At 32.6% G+C, this 18329-nt stretch overlaps 1 non-coding gene across 1 annotated transcript; it reads left to right on the top strand.

Moving 5' to 3' along the window:
- The first annotated feature begins 17264 nt into the window (after window positions 1-17264).
- On the top strand, window positions 17265-17371 carry LOC121204022 (small nucleolar RNA R71). The gene has a single exon (XR_005898950.1). It is a non-coding gene; the product is annotated as a small nucleolar RNA R71 (small nucleolar RNA).
- Window positions 17372-18329: the final 958 nt, after the last annotated feature.

Here is an 18329-nt window from a genome sequence, read left to right as displayed (position 1 = left end):
TGACATAGTGGCGACAACGACAAATACTGTAGAAATTGGGTCATTTTCTTAATTTTTTTCAGTTCATTTTGTTAAATAATTAATATTTTTAAGTTATTTTAATAAAAAAAAGCCCTGGTTTAGTAAGTTTCAACATATCATTTCTGATGACAGTCTTTGATACTAATATATTTTCTGTAGTTTTAGTAGGAAGGCCAACTAATATGTCACTGAACCTATTCGTTCAAATATTTCATATGGTCTAATAAATCTTAGATTTAACTTACCTTTCTTGCCAAATCAATGAACTTTCTTCCACAAAGACACTGTTAAGAACACTTTGTCTCTCACATTATATTCAACGTCTTTTTTTAAAGATTTGTGCCTGATTTCTATCTATCAAAGGCCATCTTCAAATGATCTTTGATCAACTTCATTTTCTTTCTAATTTCTTTAATTAAATCTGAAACTACTAATTTGCTTTTGCTTAATTCTATTTTGCTTATTGGAGTTCTACTTTTTACCGTAAAATGCTTCATAAGGTGTCATTTTTATGCTTGACTGGTAACTATTATTGTAGACAAATTCAACCAATAGAATATATTTCTCCCAACTTCCTTCAAATTCAATGATATAGTTTTTTTAGGATATCTTCCAACACCTACATGTATACAATTCTAAGGTTTAACTTAAATTCATAATTTACCTATTTAAAAATAGTTCTTAAGAAATTACTTGAATTAATTGTTTAATTTCTCGACTTGCATTCACTTATTTCTATTATATTTCACTTATTTCTAGTTCACCAATAGTAGAGCTTCAAATCATCATACATTTTAGTACTCTAGACTTGTGTTCATTGCTTTCAAAGTTACACATAGAAAAAAATGATTATATCAATATTCTTGACCAATTACTAACATTTAATCTTCAATTCAAACTTTAAATTTTATTTGAAAATGACTTTCTACTTAATGCATCAACTACTACATTTGTCTTCTCTAGATGATAGTCAATGATACAATCATAGTCTTCTAGTAACTCAATCCATCTTTTTTGTCTTAAATTCAACTCTTTTGGTTGAGAAAATACTTCAGACATTGGTGATTAGTATAAATATAACAAATCTCACTATATAGATAATGTCTCCAAATTTTTAAAGCAAATACAATAGTTGTCAACTATAAATCTTGTGTATGATGATTTTTCTCATGTAGTTCTAACTATCGAGAAACATAAGCAATTGCCTTTCCATCTTGTGTCAACACACATCTAAGTCCACTATAAGATGCATCACTGTAAATGACATACTCCTTTCTCAATTTTGGTGATGTTAACATTGGAGCTTTTGAAGTGCTTTCTTCAATCTCTCAAAGTTTTGTTAATGTTCTTCAATCCACTCAAACTTAACATTCTTCTAAAGTATCTTGGTCAATGGTAAGGCAATCATAGAAAATCTCTTCAGAAACTGCCTATAATAACCAACTAATCCTAAAAAACTTCAAACATCAGTTACATTTTTCAATTGTCTTCATTCTAGGATATATACAACTTTTTAATGATTGACTCAAATACTTTTAGTTGATATAATATGTTCATGAAAAGAAACTTCTTTCAATCAAAATTCATATTGACCAAGCTTACGATAAAATTACTTTTCTTTCAAAGTCTATAGCACAATTCTCAAGTGTCTATTATGTTCTTCCTCATTCTTTGAATTCTTTGAATACACTAAAATATCCTCAATAAACATCACTATAAACTAATCCAAACAAGATTGAGATATATGATTCATCAGATCCATAAAAGCAATAACTGCATTAGTAAGTCCAAATGGCATCACTAAAAACTCATAATGACTATACCTTGTTTGAAATGCAATTTTAGACACATCTGATTCCTTCGCTTGAAGTTGATAATATCTCAATTTGAAATAAATCTTTGAAAAATACACTTATTTCTTTTAATTGATCAAACAAATCATCAATCCTTGAAAATGGATATTTGTTCTTCACTATTACTTTGTTTAACTGCTGGTAATCAATATTTAATCTTAAGGATCCATCTTTCTTCTTCACGAATAAAGTTGGGGCACCTCAAAATGATACATTAGGACACCCAAACCCTTGATTTAACAACTCTTGCAACCGAATCTTCAACTCTTTTAATTTTATAAGTGTCATTCAATAAGGAGCAATGAATATTGGTGTAGTGTCAGGTAACACTTCAATGGTAAACTCAACTTCTCTTTCAAGTCGTAAACTTAGAAATTCTTCAAAGAATACATCACGATACTTTCATACTATAGGTATCTTTTCGAATTTAAGATTTTTCATTCTAATATTAAGGGTATAGCCTAAGTATGCCTAACACCCTTTTCTTATCATCATTCGAGTTAACAAAGCAACAACATTAGAAAGAACAACAAGTTTATCACTTATCACTTCAACTTCAATACCATCTGAATTTCTAAGAATAATTATTTTCAACTTGCAATCAAGATAAAGCTTGATGCTTTGTTAACCAATCCATTCCAAGTATCAAGAAAATTTCATAGAATATGAATGATATAATATTGGCAAGAAATTCATAACAATGTATTTTTAAAGGACTATTCTTGCATACTTTGTTTACTAGAGTACTATGTCTCAATGGATTAATTGCTACTATATCAAACTTACTAGCCATTAAAACACTTGAATCTACTATGAATAATCATTCAATAAAGTGAAACCTCAACTTCACTTTTTCTAACATTTAACTAAACTCTCAAGAAATCTAAACTAACCTTACCTAAATTGAAATCTATTTATATAATTAAAACTTAGATACACTCTAAGCCTCACTCAAAATTCCTTACCAAATCTGAATTTTCACGTTCAAATGTGATTCTAAACTTAAAAACACTCAAAATTTAACTTATCATCATTAGGAAAACATAAATATCAAGTTCTCTCACTTTACTCAAAGTTAACGAGAAATGAAGAAATATAAGAATAAAGTGATTATATCAAGTTTTTAATACTTACAATAAAGAGGAATGAATTACAATTCATACAAATTTGATCAGGAATCAAAGAAAATGAATCGGAGAGTTGAGAGAACTTGATTGATTGTTTTAGAAATGTTTACATGAAAAGTGAAATCTCATACTCTTCCCTCATTCGGATATAAGCTAATGGTTTATTTGCTCACATGCATTTGGTCAAACTACCCATTTAACCCCTTACATGTCTCAAAATCACATCTCAACTCTTAAGACATTTAACCTTCAAAATTTGACATTTTTTACAAAATAGTCCATACATCAAAATTATAATTTCTAAATTCCAATCAATTTAAGTCTATTTAGTAATGAAAATTCAATTGTAACGAGTTTTTAAAAAACTCAATACCCATTCTTGAAAAAAACCTCACAATTTAACTTCCAAAACAGCTTGGATTTGTTATTTCGAAACCTTATGAATTTTTTGACATTGGGAAATTTCGAGCTCTTATAATTGGTTTCACCCATAAACTAAGTCCCAACTCAGTTGTAAAATTACCAAAAGTTCATTCCTTTTACAAAGCAACAAATATTATTTTGATGGTATTTATATCTTTTTATGTTTGAATAAATCTAAAAAAAAAATACATACATAGGATTGGCATTATAAAATCTGAACCCAAGACATTATGATTTTTACTATTTCAACTAAAGTCACATTTAATTTTTATATAAATTTTTTCTATCAATTTGATATATAAAATTTTGGTTAAATTCTACTATTAGTCCCAGCTTGTATTTGATTAATTTGTCTTTGTACTTTTTCAATTGAACACTTTTAGTCCCTGTACTTTTCAAATTTTCAAATTTTAGTCATGACCCAAACAATAGCAGTTAAATCAAATTTGTTAAATCAATAACTAGTCCTATAGTATGTGTACAGTGTAAGTTTAGCCAATATTTTCCAAATGGATCATTCTAAGTCCCTATATTTTTCGAGTTTTGAAATTTCAATCTTAATGCAACTGACAATCGTTAATCCATTAGTTGGATTTTTAGTGAGTAATATGTGAAAAAAATAAGTTAACATAGCATTACACATACGATAATATGTTTTCCACATTAGATTATGGAAATAGAAAAACTTAATTAATTTAACAATTATTGCTTGGTAAGGACTAAAATTTCAATTTTCGAAAAAGTATAATGACTAAAAATGACTTAATTAAAGTATATGGATTAAATCCACAACTTTCATAAAATTAAAGACTAATAGCATAATTTAACCTAAAATTTTCCACCTAGTGTGTCATAAACCATTATAGTATAAAAAAGTGTGACCAACATTAGTGTTACGAAATAAAGACACCAGCTTAGTTAAATAAAATACTAAAAAAAAGAGAGCAAAAATCAAAATTATTATAGTAAAAGATTATTAGACATGTTCAAATTTTTATATTTTAATAAAAACTACTAATTATCAGAAATATTACTATTTGATACATTGACAATATATTTTTTTATTATTTCATAAACAGTATTAAAAAATTATCATATGTCTCTCTTTTTATATATTTATTTTTTAATATTTTATTGTACATTTTTAGGATATTTTTCAAAATTATTATAGTAAAAGATTATTAGACCCTGCTTGTGGAATTTAAAAATTTTCTTAAAAGTATATCAAATACTTTCCCTTAAAAGAACTTTTAAACCATCAACTTAAAAAAATCATTTTTAACTCATTTAAAAATAATTAAATATGTAGGAGAAGGATCTCAGTTACACAATGTAAAAACTAAAGTATTTTTACAAACTTCGTAACTATTTATTTTATTAATATTATAACGATCTAATCATGGAATATATCAATATAATTATGCTTGTCATGCATATAAATTTTCAAACCAATTTGATATCCCTATCATATCGATCTAAAATACTTTATATATTAATATATTAAATGGTTAAATATTTTTTACATAAAACAAATAATTAGAATTATTAAATTTACATCAAACTTGACATGCATGATCTACATAAATAGACCATAAACTATATAAAAAATAATTTATATTTTTATTAGGCACGGATGAAAGATAATCTAAATATTGTTGCATTTGGTTGGTTGGATGTAGCAGAGAGAATGAGAAAGGATCAGCAATGCATTCACATGTGATCTATAGACATGTATATTAAATAAGAGGAAAATTGTGAGCCATGATTTCGATACTTCCAGATCCGCGTGGTTTCAGGCATAAAGGGTGGGCAGAGATTGTAGACCTCTAATTCTCACATGCCTTGCCTTGTCTTGCCTGCCTCCTTCCTTGCTTCTACTTTCCTTTTCTTATCTGCCTACCCATAAACTTGTAGTTAGTTTCATCTTTTTAACACGCTCACGTTATCTCCCTCGCTAACAAACTCTCATATTGTTTGATTTCTATTATTTGGAGTCCAGTAATTTTTTAAATTCAAATAACGAGGAGGTGGTGGTTCACTCTTGAGAGAGATAGGTATTGGATGAATTAGTGAAGAGGAAGTTGAGTGTCTTAGTCTTTTTTCAGGTGTTGTGAAGAAGTTTATGGGGATCAAGGAATCTACGTGTACTAAGCTTGTTGACAATGGATTCAAGGATGAAGATAAAGGGACAAGCAGTGACCTTAGGCCCAAATGGTAGATTGCCGTTTAGTCCCTTAAATTTATATGAAATTACATGTTAGTATAATAATAAATATACACTTTCATCCCTAATAATTTATGATTCATCTCTAGTCCTCTAAATAATTTTTTAATTTCATCATTGAGGAGAATTATACCATGTTCCTTTGTAATAATAGTAATATGACGTTCTAACTAAAAAATATGACCTCTTAGGACAACTAAATTATAAATTAATCTAAAACGTCACGTGCACTTAATGAAAGTAATTTTATAAAAATTTACCATAACATGAATTGTGATTCAAGATTCACAAACTCTCCCAATGTAAACACGTGTATAACTTGTGATTCGTTCGTTGATGAACATGGAAGGGATATAACACAAATATGTTTTTAAAAAAATGTAATGAAGATGGTTACAAACCGTCAAAACGGTGAAGACGAGGTCGGCCATAAACGACAGAAGTGAAAAGGACCACATCAGGTCATAGAAAAAGAGACTGCATTAGGTTGAACAACGGTAAATAACAAACAAAAAACCAAGATACAATGTAGAAAAACTTTTGAGGGAAATTTTATATAAGAAATAAATTTACTTCAAATATATATAGAAAGGTTTAAGTTTATTATTATATTAATCAAAATTATATAAAATTGACGAAAAATATTAATGTTGTGATTAATTATCTTAGATGCTCATTTTTTAAAATTAACATGGAGTAAATTGCTCCATTTTTTAAGAGTGATATTAAGTAAGATTAGAGATATTTTTTTACCAATCAATTTTTAGTTATGTAAATAGTTGACTATGAATGCTTCATTCTTATAAAAAAGATCGAACACCTAATATAATTAAGAGGTAAGGTGAGCAATCACCATATCATATCTCATAATTTAAGTCAGATTATTGGAAAAAATAGATTAAATGATAATATAAAGAATTACAGTTTTCATTATCAAAGATTGCATTATCATTGTTTTTACATCTAAAGTTGTACATTATTAAATTACTGAATTTTTTAAATTCTTTTAATAAAATAATATTACTATATTTTATTTTCTTTATATGTATTATTTGATGCTGACTTGAGAGATTTGCCAAAAAGAAAGAAAGTTGGAAGAGAATCAAAGTTTGACCTCAACAACATCCTCCAATACTTAAAAGGTAGGTGAGGGACAATTTGCAAAGTTTGGTTTACTTACCTCACATTATCAGCACTTTACCCTATTCTCCGCCAGGCACGTCCCAGATCTAATTTGTAACGCTACAAAATATCCATATGGGATTTCATGCCGATTTGATATAGAAGAATTTTAAATAATTTTTTCCCTCTTATTTGTATAGGAAAAAAAATTATTTCAAAAAATTTGGGGTAAAAGGTGAAAATTGGGGATTTTAGTAATTTTTATGGGCCAAGGACTATTCGGTAAAAGGAACAAACTTATGCGGTTAATGTTATGGACTTAGTTATAATGTTATTAAGCAAGGTTTTATGCTGTTATTTCCCAAGGGTTTATTAGCAAATTTTCCAAATAGGAATAGAGAAACAAAGTCACCATCATTCTTGTCCCCTTCTTCGCTTTTTGCGTCGACTTTTGAAAGAATGAGCGAAAGAAAAATCCCCCCTTCAGGGGCGTAGCCAGGGGGCTGGCATGATACCCGGCCCCCTAAAATAAAAAATTATATTTTAAGCCCTTAAAATTTTTTAAAAAATTTAAATTAATAAAGATAAAATTATATTTTAGCCCTCTTAAAATTATAAAAATTCAATTTAATCCTTTACAAATTATAAAAATATAACCTATAAAAAATTAAAATTTTATCCGGCCCCTCTAAAAAAATTTTCTAGCTTTGCCCCTACCCCTTCTCATTTATTAATCTGGTTTAAGGCACATATTAGTCCCTACACCTTTTTTTTAACTTTAATTCTTAAAGATTTTCTTTTTTCTATTTTTGTCCCTAAGGTTTTCCTGTTTCAACATGTGTCATAATTTGATGTCATAATGACATCATCATTCAAAAAAACCCTAAAAATATAAAAATATAACATAATAAAAATTTACAAAAATTTAAATAAATTATAAAAATATATAGTTTTAAAAAAACTTAAAATATGTTAGAATTTTTAAAAATTGTAAAAAAATAAAAATAATTAAATATTATAAAATATATATCAATTTTATTAGAAATTGTAAAAGATTGTAAAAATATTTTAACTTTTTTAAAAATAGTATAAATTGTTGCATCTTAGAATAAAGTATACATTTGCTAAACAAGTTTAAACTATTAAAAATCGATAAAAAAATGTATAGAGTTTAAAATACACCCCTCTATATAAAAATTGTTTTTAAAAATATCTTAATAAATATTGAATTTCTTTCAAATAGAAAAATTGAATAAGTTTTTATATCAAATTTTTAATATGTTAAAATAAAACAATTTATTATAATGATAGCCCTTGATGCGTGATGATGATGGAAGCAGTGGGTAGAGGAAGAGATGGTACAATAGCCAAAAGCAGGGAACAAAGGAAGAAGAAGAAGAATGGTGAAAGTAGGGGGTGGTGTGGAGGGGAAGATGATGATGAACAATAGCGGGTTAAAAAATAGTAAAAAATGATGATGATGATGAACAAGTATTTAATTATTATAACTCCATTAGTGGGTTAATGGTTAGGTGACTAAAATATTTAATTATTATAACGACGATGACTAAATTACAAGTATTTTTATTTGGGTGACCAAAATGAAAGCGCCAAAAAAGTTGAGTAACCAACTAGATAATTTACCCTTTTTAATTTCACCAAACTCAATTTCAACTCACGGCAAGTCTTAATTAGTTATATTATTGTAAAGATTGTGCCAATTCATCTTGTTTGAAAACATTAATGTGGAATTAAATCCAAATCATAAAAACTTGTTATTAAATGACACTAGATTTGTGTACATGCCAAACTCATAGAGAGAAGAACTTAGTATTAATACATACACTTCAAATTTGCAAAGGTAATGGAGACTTCCAAATCGGATGTGGCTTCACGAAATCCTCAATGAATCTACGCGTATGAAACAATGACACGTTAAGTATAAAGACTTAGTAAGTACTCAAGGAAGATACTCAACTTACCTTGATGACTAATATGGATTTATTTCACATTATGAGTAAAATTATAATGAGCATAGTTCAAGTTCAGATACCATACATTTAAATCCCTTTTTATAAATGGATCTATAAAATCCATGTAACACCCTAACTCATATCCGTCGTCGGATTAGGGTTACAGAGTAGTACAATATAGTTCAGAATATTCAGTACACATAGTATCAAATTTACGATTTGGTTATCAAATATTCATATAATATTTAAATTAAAGTGAAACATGTAATTTATGGGCCTTAAATCGAGCCTACAAGGCCTTAAAAATAGTCTAGGAACAATCAGGGACCAATCCGATACAAATTAAAAAATTTGGGGTAAATATGAAAATTTTGAAAATAGGGGTCACACGGCCATGTGTCCAAGCTATGTGACAGAGCCTAGACCGTGTGGCTCCAAACATGGTTGTATGGTTATCCCACACGCCCATGTGCTCACCCGTGTGTCCGCCCGTGTAACTCACTGACTTGGATCACATGGTCGTGTTGCAGGCCTTGTGCTAGCCCCTGTGAACCCTGCGCCTAACACATTTGGGGCACATGGGCGTGTGACATCCTGTGTCCCAAGCCGTATGTGCAAAAAATGACCCAAAACTTGCCCATTTCACATCCAATTGCTTAAGTACCTAATTATACACTTACACACATGTTCATAAGAATTTGGAATGCATTTTAAACCACTCAAATCAAGTTAATCAACCATCCTATGTTTCTAACCAATATGCTACCATTGACACCACATTTTAATCACAAACAAACCATTATTAATCTAAACTTTCATGTAACATCCCTAACCCACACCCATCGTCGGAACAAGGTTTAAGAGTATTACCAAAATATTCAGAACGTTTTATAGATAATTCTTATAATTTACTATTCATTTACAGAGATCATTCAAAACGTCCCTTAATTGGACCCTCGAGGTCCAATACGAGCATTAAAATCAAGTCAGGACTTAATCAGAAACTAATAAAATTTTTTGCGACATTTCAAAAATTTTTCAAAGTTGCAGGGCTCACATGCCCGTGTGGTCAGGACGTGTACTACACACACCGGTATCCCTAACCCATGTAACTCTTTGACTTTTAAGGCATGAAGAAATTGAAATCACATGGCCAAGTCACATGCCCATGTGCTAGGCCGTGTGGGGAATTTAATTTTTGAAAATTAGGTGCAGTTTTCACACGGCCATGTAACACGCCCGTGTTCAAGGCCGTGTCAACCACACAGCTGAGACACACGCCTGTGTCTTTGCCCGTGTGCCCAATTTTAAGCATTCTGTTTCTCATTTTTAAAATGCAAGGGACACAAGGCCAGACCACATGCCCATAGAACAAGCCGTGTGTCACACACAGCCAAGACACACACCCGTGTGTCTCTCCGTGTGGACAAAATAATGCCATTTCCTAGCCTCATTTGTCACCCAAAACTCACCATTTTCCTACACCAAAACACACAAACACATTCTAACCATTTCAAGCACTCAAATTAAGAGATTTCCATCATTCAACATGACATATCATCACATGCATACATGTTTACAATCTTACCTTGGATTTACTAGGCATTAACATCATTTGATCACATGTACTTAACATAACACATATGAATATATGTCTTAATAACCTACTTAATCATACCAAAATAATCCATTACTAGACATTCCAATGGTTAGGTTACAAAACATCATTTTCAAACCACTATTGGTCAAGTTGTCCTATATATGCCATTATACCAAAATGATTTTATTACATATACCCAAGACAAGCTAGTTGATAGTGTGACAATGCTCCAATGATCTTCCAACCTTTGTGAGCTTTCGAGCACTATAAAACAGGGGAAAAATAAAACAGAGTAAGCATTACATGTTTAGTAAGTTCGTATAACGAAAACTAAACTTACCAATCCCGTTAATTAAATCTAAGCATACAACAAGTTTTTTCATCCATTTGTCAAAATTGCCTAAACACATGCATCCAATCAAACATGTTAGTCACAAATTTTACATATACATCAAGTAAGGATAGGTGAGCTCATCATACATTACTATTTTAATACATGATCGCGTTATTTCGTGATAGGTTTTAAATATTTATAATTACTCGTTTTTAAACTAACTATTATTGCGATGTAGGCAAGTGCACCTATCGAACAGTAGTATAGTTTTAGTAAAACTGGATTGTTGAACCTAAAGGAACTAAAAGTACTAGTAATGACTATTTTTTATTATCTAGCCTAAGAATAAAGAGGTTTTGTTTTAATTAACTAATTATCTAAACTAAGAACTCACAGAGAAAAGAATTGGGGAATTGCTTTTGGGAAAAATCGATTGACTTAAGACAATACCTAAGGAAAAAATCCACCTAGAATTTACTTGTTATTCATTCAACTTGTTCCGTAGAGATCCCTAAGTTATGCTATTATCCCTATTCAAGTCTAATAACGTCTAATCCCTAGATTGAATAACCGAGAATTTTCTCTAATTAACACTCTAGGGTTGCATTAACTCAATCTATGGATCCCCTTATTAGGTTTCACCCTAATCCAGAAAAATCTTGTCACCCTATGTCTAGGCGTGCAATAAACTCCGCTTAATTATGACAAATGTACTCTTAGACAAGGTCTATTCCTCCTCTGAATAAGAGCATGTCTTGAATCAGTATCCTGGGATATCAAAATAAGAATTAAGAATACATAATTAAGAACAAGTTAAATATTTATCATACGATTCAGAAAATAATAACAAGATTCGTCTTAGGTTTCATTTCCCTTAGGTATTTAGGGGTTTTAGTTCATAACTAAATAAGAAAACATCTCATAAGAATAAAGAATACAAAACATAAAGAAAACCCAAAACTCCTGAAGGGAAATTGAGGAGAGATCTTCAGTCTTGATGATGAATCTGGCTTCTGAGATGGATCTGGCTTCTGAGATGGATCAATCGGCTTCCTTGGAGTAATTCCTTACTCTCCCTTCTCCGTCTCCCTTTTCTTCCTTCTCTAGGGTGTATTTATGGTCATTAGAATGCCTAGAAGCCCTCAAAATTAGCTTTTTCCGAATTGGACTCAACTTGGACTCGGCATGGACACGTCCGTGGCACACGCCCGTGTTCGATTACTTCAGGCAGTGTTCGAGCCTGCCAAATTGACACGGCCATGTGGTCTGTCCGTGTGAGGAGGTCCAGGCCCTGTTGATTTCGTACTTTGGCTCATTTTCTCCGTTTTTGGCCTGTCTGTCATTCCTTTCGCTTTTCTATGCTTTCCTAAATATAAAACATGAAATTAAAGCATTAGGAGCATCAAATTCACCAATTCTAATGAGAAATCATCCATAAAATGCATTAAACATGGGGTAAAAATATGTATAATTTATGGTTTATCAAATACCCCCACACTTAAGCATTTGCTTATCCTCAAGCAAAATTCTCAACTCAAAATCAAAATAAATTCTTCTCAACTTATAATTCCTATCGATAATATCTCACATTAATCTATAAGTAATCATACATTGAGAGTTCAACTAAAAGAACATAAAAGTTTCAAACATTTCAAGTTGAACATTTTAATTATGCAAACATAGGTGTCTCCCCTCATTTAAGTAATTACCTTTGATTCAGAATATCACAGAGTTTCACATCCTCACTAAAGATTCACTCAAATCACTCGAGGTGTTTAAGGACAATAAATGAAGCACTCAACAGTCAATAATGAAAAAGTCATTACCATAGGCTTGTATGAAAATCAAATCTTCACCACTATAATTTAAGATGATACATCAATCAAAAGGTCTTTAGAAGGTTGTAGTGAGGCTTGGTTAGGGGAGTGTGGTCACAAGCTGAAAGAAAGGGCTAGAATCGAGATTGAATTGAAAAATTACTTAACTAGAAAAAGAGTTAATCATTACTTGCGTACAACAGGGCTTCTTCTCAGACTATGGAATTTAACTTCTGAAGCTTACAAACAGAAGATCACTACTAATATGTATAGATTTTTTTAGAACAAGTTGAATAATATAGACTAACTATTAAGAACAAAACATAGCTAAGCAATCCATTCAACTCAAATCTCAACAAAAATAGGGATTAATTTAGGGGATTTCAACAATAATGGGTTAAAAGTTAATATTGAGGGTAATACAAGAAATGACTTGTTAGGATCAAGGGGGTTTACTAGGGGTTAATCGTGAAGGTAGGCTTTTCATGGCATGAGTGGGTTAATCCTAAGTGCCTTAATCATTTTGACATATCAAATCAAATGGTGTGGTCTCGACATGCATAATCAAGCAAGTTCTAGAATAACAGTTCAATACTGACGCACTCAAAGCAATAATAAAAGTGAGCATGAAAGAATTAATAGATGCTCAAAAGGCTCAAATATCTCACAAAATTATGGCTTTTTGATGTTGAGACTTGTGAATTCCAATTCAAAGTAATACCTAGACTTGGGGAAACAACCTATAATTTTAAATTCTTAAAAATCAACTTATCATGCTTGATTTTCTAATGTCTTAAAGTTTAAACAATCAATACATAAATCCCTATATTTTAATTCAAGACATATCAATCAAAATCATAAATCAATTAAAATTTATCCTAAATATGATATGAGAGCTTTTCAAGAGAACAAGGTAATCATTCAGGGATTTTTCTGATAATGAAATGAATGCCCTCCACACTTAAGATGTACATTGCCCTAAATGTACAAAGATAGGTATTATAAAATAGAAAAATAAGATAGGGAGAGAAGTGAAACTTCTTGTATGATGAATTCCTCGAACTAGAGTTTTGGAGAGTAATCGGTTCGAGAGTGGAGGAGGATATTCCGGCGGTCGTAGAGGTTAATTAGTCCATAAGTCATGCGCCAAAAGGATATTATTTTGAGTGGTAGCTATGGTCGTGGGCGAGCAAGACATGGCAGTCGTGGAGAACCTTTCTCGGTGGAGTTCTAGTTCCTATGTGATGATGAGCTTAAGAGCTCTATATAACTCAGGGATGGTGGGAGAACTGATGCCTTGGAGCAGCTAGGATTGTAAAAGGCTGTGCCAGGGGCCAAAGTGTGCCAGCACTTTGAGGGAGAGAAATGTATGTGGCGACTGAGAGCATGTAGTTCATTCTCCTCCTTGAACTCCTTCGTATATAAGCCTAGTGCAGCACCAAAATCTGGGACGCTTAGCTGGCAGATTAATTCGCCTCGGAGAAATTGAACCGTACCGGGATCATCGTAGTTCGTCATTACGGTCTAAAGATGGAATGTTGAGCATAGTTCCATCGTGAGCTCAAGGTATGTTGGCTCGATAATCCCAAAGAATAGCTCCCAAGGGTCAGTGGTTAGGAGGGCTCGAATCGAATCAGCCAACTGAACCTGTTTTACAGCAGCCTAGTTGATGCAGTGACCCGCAATTAAAGGTCGGGCTTGAAGTATTTGGAACAGTTCTTCCTGGGGCCCTCGGGGGAACTGTAGGAGAAGGTGACCAATTTTTGCGGTTGGACCCACGGAAGAGGACGTTCCCTTCCTCTTCTTTGAAGCAGGTAAGGCAGTTTTCTTTCCTCGTGAAGACGACATCAAAAGCCTGTAATATAAAGAATAATAATAATAGGTAAATAAATTCGAAAAAATAAAAGACATGAATTGGGAACTAATTATTTCAACTAATACTATTAATATGAAGCAAACTCAACCACAATAACAATAACAATGAGAATGAGAATAGAAATGTAATGGGTATGAGGTTTTCCTAATCTCAATTTAACACGGAATGTATGATATTAACTTAGGAATGCAAATTAAATGATATACATTGGCATGGTAATAGCATGAGAATAAACATAGTAATGTCATGGGTATGAGGTGTTCCTAATAACTTGATTTAACACAAAATGTATGATAACTAACCTAAGAATGTAAATTAAATGATAGAAAAATGAAAAATAGTTCAAAAGATATGAAGAGTATGTTGATAATAAGCATTAGAAATAAGTAAAATAGAAGTGAAAAGAGTAAAGAAACGCTAAGGGAAAGAGATTGAGCGTCAAAAATAAAGTGGGAAGCGGCGCACGGGCGTGGCAGGGAGGCCGTGTGGAGTTGCAGCGGCTAGGGTTAGGGTTTTTCAATAGGGAAGAAAGCGAATAGTGCAGGGTATTTATAGATTTTGGGCCACACGGCCAGGGCACACGCCCGTGTTTAATTTCAGCCCGTGTGATTCGCAAATTTCAAATTTGGGCGCGTCTGACATTTAGTACACGCCCATGTTCCTCGGGCGTGTGGGTTCATACGGTAGTGTCGTAGCCCGTGTTGGGAAATCTTTTGCCTTGTTTTCACACGGCCTTAAGCACGCCCGTGTGCTTAGTCATGTCTCTGTGGAAACACCTATATTCAAGATTTCTATTAGTAAGTTAGGAGTTTAATACCAAATTTAAAGAAATTAATATTGTTAGTGCTTGGGTTGCCTCCCGAGAAGCGCTTATTTATAGTCTAAGCTCGACTTACCTCTTCAGTGAATGGTCATGGTGGTTTGAGGAGTTTATACTCCTCATTCCTGCTATCAATCTCATCAAAATAAGGTTTTAATCGGATGTTGTTTACCTTAAAAGTGTCAAACTTGGGGTGACTCATCTCCACCGTACCGAATGGAAAAATACTGAGTACCGTAAGAAGGATTTCCTCATTAGGTGTGGTAGTGGCAATGTGGGGATCTGCGGCATCTAATAAGACTTTATCACCAACCTTAAGTTGATTTGGAGAGGTATCGGGCCTGTTCTGGCGTAGTTTCGGTTTATCGTGTGTTCTTGGTTTATGTGTTCGCCATTCATCTGGCTCCTCTATTTACAACATTCGTTCTTCATGAATAGATGTTTGAGAATGGCTCATGTACGTCCTTCAGACTTAGCTCCTGTGAATGGCTCATGTACGTCCTTCAGACTTAGCTCCTGTGAAGTGGGTTGTATCATGTGGTTAGTTTTAATAGGATGGTTTAGACGATCACCTTCAACTTTCGATGTGTTGTCAAAATTGCGAGCTTGAAGGGTGAGTGTTTCGTCCCCTACGCGAAGCATGAGCTCACCTGTGCCAACATCAATAATTGTTTTATCAGTTGCTAAAAAGGGCCTTCCTAGGATTAAGGGAGTATTGCTATCCTCCTCTATGTCTAAAACAATAAAATCAACGGGAAATATAAATTTATCGATTTTGACTAGCACATCTTCAATAATACCCCTAGGAAATCTTATAATTTTACCTGCTAATTGAATGCTCATCCTAGTCTGTTTGGGTTTTTCGAGACCTAGTTGCTTGAACATTTTAAAAGGCATGACGTTGATACTAGCTCCTAAATCAGCTAATGCATTATTAACATCTAAACTACCAATTAAGCAAGGAATCGTAAAACTCCCCGGTAGCTTATTTTTTAGAATAGCTGAGCACACTGCTTTAGTTCCACATGCGATGCCTCATCTAACTTCTGCTTATTTGCTAAAAGCTCTTTTAAGAATTTCATTGCGTTTGGCATCTGCGATAGAGCTTTAATAAACGGTAAGTTAATATGTAATTTTTTAAGAGTTTAAAGAATTTACCAAATTGTTCATCTGAGCGGTCTTTCCTTGTCGCGTTGGGGTATGGTACACGAGGTTTATATTCGACATTTACTGATTTGTTTGTATTTTGATCTACCTCACCTTGACCTGTACTTACCATAGTTTCTTGCCACGGTTCTGGTTCAGGCTCCACAAATCCTTCTTCATTTTGAATATTAATCGTGTTGAGCTGTTCCCTTGGGTTGGGTTCAGTATTACTTGGCAAACTACCTTGTGGTCATTTGGAGATTAATTTGGAAAGCTAACCTATCTGAGTTTCGAGTCCTTGGATCGACTCTTGTTGATTCTTAAGTGCTATCTCGGTGTTCTGGAAATGAGTTTCTGACACTGATATAAACTTTGAGAGCATCTCTTCTAGGTTCGGCTTCTTCTCCTGTTGGTACGGTGGTTGCTAAAAACCTGGAGGATGTTGTGGTCTTTGATTTCCTTGGCCTCCCCACAAGAAATTAGGATGGTTCCTCCAACCTGCATTGTAAGTGTTACTAAATAGATTCTTTTGAGGTCGAGGATTATTACCCATGTAGTTTAGTTGCTCGTTATCCATGTTATGGGCATAAGGTTGATATTCCGGATGGCTTGTTCCACCGCTACTTGCTTCGCACTGCATTACTAGGTGAACCTGTGAAGAACTAAGAAAACCATCAATCTTTTTGTTTAAGAGTTCTACCTGATTAGAGAGCATGGTGACCGAACCGATGTTATAAACACCCGCTGTTTTGTTGGCTTTGTCCTCATGACTTGCCACTGATAGTTATTCAGTGACATCTCCTCAATAAACTCAGAGGCATCTTCAAGTGTTTTATTATTGGTGGTTCTGCCAGCAGCTGCATCAACCATTTGCCGAGTCAAAGGATTCAGACCATTGTGGAATGTTTGAACTTGGAGCCAAAGCGGTAACCCATGGTGGGGGCACCTTCTCAGTAAGTCCTTGTATCTCTCCCATGCATCGTAGAGGGTTTCTAAATCCATCTGCACAAAATAAGAGATATCATTACGTAATTTAGCTATTTTAGCCGGTGAAAAATATTTTAGTAAGAATTTTTCAGTCATTTGTTCCCAAGTAGTAAGTGACCCTCGTGGTAACGAGTTTAACCACTGTTTAGCTTTGTTCCTCAATGAAAAAGGAAACAACTGAAGACGTATGGCATCATCAGAAACGCAATTAATTTTAAATGTATCGCATAGTTCTAAGAAGTTGGCTAAATGAGCGTTGGGATCCTCATCCTATAAACCATCAAACTGAACAAATTGTTATTGTATCATTTGAATAGTGTTAGGTTTTAATTCGAAAGTATTTGCAGCTATAGCAGGTCTAACTATGCTTGATTCAGTTCCTGTTAAAGAAGGTTTAGCATAATCATACATAGTGCGTGGAGCATGATTTTCATTGACCACAGTTGCAGGAGGTAGCTGATTGCCTTGGTTTTCAGCTATCTCTTCGGTTGGGGGTTGAGTATCGTTTTCTTGCTCGTTCTCCGTGAATCTTAAGCTTCACCTTATTTCTCTTTGGTTTCTACGAACTGTACGATTGATTTCTTCGTCAAAAAGTAATAGTCCTGATGGGTTTCTTCTAGTTATAAAATATAAAAACCTGCCAAGAGAAAGAACAAAATTAATAAATAATAATAAAATTAAATTAAATTTCAAGAAAAATAAATGGATAAAGTAATAAAAATTGAGCATTCCTAATATTTCAGTTCCCCGGCAGCGGCGCCAAAAACTTGATCGCGTTATTTCGTGATAAGTTTTAGATATTTATAATTACTCGTTCTTAAACTAACTATTATTGTGATGTAGGCAAGTGTACCTATCGAATAGTAGTATAATTTTGGCAAGACCAGATTGTCAAACCCAAAGGAACTAAAAGTACTAGTAATGACTGTCTTTTTATTATCTAGCCTAAGAATAAAGAGGTTCTATTTTAATAAACTAATTATCTAAACTAAGAACGCACAGAGAA

The sequence above is a fragment of the Gossypium hirsutum genome, chromosome A07 (assembly GCF_007990345.1).
Source record: "Gossypium hirsutum isolate 1008001.06 chromosome A07, Gossypium_hirsutum_v2.1, whole genome shotgun sequence".
NCBI lineage: Eukaryota > Viridiplantae > Streptophyta > Magnoliopsida > Malvales > Malvaceae > Gossypium > Gossypium hirsutum.
Note: the sequence above shows the minus strand (reverse complement) of the source record. Positions and strands in the feature narration are given on the sequence as shown.